Raw genomic sequence first — 2,022 nt, 5'->3', positions numbered from 1 at the left:
TCACACACAGTAAGCGCACCCTAGAGGAGTTCACGAAACTTAACTAGACTGTTCTTCTTCATCCGCCCTACAGGCCGGGCCTTGCACCTCCCGACTTCCGTCTGTTTGGCCCAACGAAGGATACACTCCGCGATAAGCAGTATATGCATGATGGAAAGGTTACTGATGCATCAAGGCTTTGCCACCGACGTCGACCAGTGAAGTGGAACCGTGAGGGAATACAGGCCCTCCCAGAAAGGTGGCCCAGTGGTAGTCGTCGCCTCGCACCTTACCTACCTGTGAGGTAACGTAAGACATCTGTAAGCAGGCTGTTTAGGTTTTTATGTTGGTAACGCTACGTAGCGCTCTGTATGAAGATCACTGACTGTGCTGTGTGCAGCCTGTGGCTGGTTTGCATTGTTGGAATTTGCTATTGTAGTGTTGGGCAGTTGGCTGTTAACTAGAGATGGGCAAACTGAAACACGTAACTGTTTCGAAACAAATGAAACAGTACAATGTAATGTTTCGATACGATGTTTCGAAAGAGTGAAACAGTTTGTGTTTTGTAATCTAATAAACCTACACATTTTATCATCTTAAATGTCTAGTGTATGAATATGTCCATATAAACACAAATGAGGTGCGAGAGCGCTAATCATATCGCAGAAAGTATGAAACTATCACTTAGGCGTCTTGGCAGTTTCGTATTTCCTGCAGCAAATGCGCTGCTTTCGTGTCGTGTGACTTTCATACTTTTCAATTGGCTGAGGACAGCCGTAACTGAAGACAGAAGAACCACCACGAACGGAACTGGAGATGGGAGCAAACTGCAGAAACAACGGATATGCTACTGGGATTCCCACATTCCGTTAGTATGGGTAATATACCCATCCTGTGCTAATTTCCATGCACACAAAGGGTATCATTGTGGATAATAGGCACGCCAAATAATTCGAATAAATAACAAAATATAACAGATAAAAATTTTGTCTATCAAGGTATTTCGAACCGTTTCTATAAATTCACCATGCTTCCCAGCCCTTCCCGTTCACCATTACACTATCAGTGATATGTCAAACAGATTGCTTGCAATTATACCTACATAAAATTTATGTATGTGTCTAATAACTGTCGCTCTACGCCTTTTTTTATTCAAAATGTTGTAGACTTACTTGCGTTTCTTAATATGATTACTGTACATGAATAGAGAAGCGTACGTTATAAAAAAAAAGTGTAATTTAACTGAATGATTTTCACATATTTATTACTTTGAATGTGAATAGTATGCGTTGTTTTATTGTTTGGTTAGTGTTTATAAAGCAGGTGCAACGCCATTTCGGAGTAGGGCAGTCAGCTAGAAACGAAGCTTTATTTTCGGATATCTTAAGCTTCATGCTATTGCTTGTCAAAAAGATTTCGGCACTCTTGACAGTGTTTCATGAAGTGGTATGTTGTGTTTCAGTACCTGTGGCGAGCCCGAATCTCATCTGACACAGAGCGGAATGAGACATCACTGTTTTGATACAATTAGTCCGTTCCAAGCACAGGTGGACTGAAACAACCTTATTTTGAAACAACGATACAGTTTCTGTGTCTGGCTCGAGATCGAATCGGGTCCGGTTATCCGAGACAGGGACGGAATGAAACACCACTGTTTCGAAACAGTGAACCACAGCCGTTCCGAAACACTGAAACAGTTCCACGTATCGATACACTGTATCGAAACATAGAAACAGTGGCCAACTCTACTGTTAACAGCACGTAGCGTTGCGCAGTTGGAGGTGAGCCGCCAGCAGTAAATAAATTGTTTGTTCTCTATCAAAATCTTTCATTTGCTAAGTATGCCTATCAGTAGTTAGTGCCTTCAGTAGTTAGAATCATTTATTTAGCTGGCAGTATTGGCGCTCGCTGTATTGCAGTAGTTCGAGTAACGAAGATCTTTGTGAGGTAAATGATTCATGAAAGGTATAGGTTATTGTTAGTCAGGGCCATTCTTTTGTAGGGATTTTTCAAAGTCAGATTGCGTTGCGCTAAAAACATTGT

Source organism: Schistocerca serialis, chromosome 6 (genome assembly GCF_023864345.2).
Source record: "Schistocerca serialis cubense isolate TAMUIC-IGC-003099 chromosome 6, iqSchSeri2.2, whole genome shotgun sequence".
Taxonomy (NCBI): domain Eukaryota; kingdom Metazoa; phylum Arthropoda; class Insecta; order Orthoptera; family Acrididae; genus Schistocerca; species Schistocerca serialis.
The sequence above is the reverse complement of the archived record's forward strand: the minus strand, read 5'-3'. Positions refer to the sequence as shown.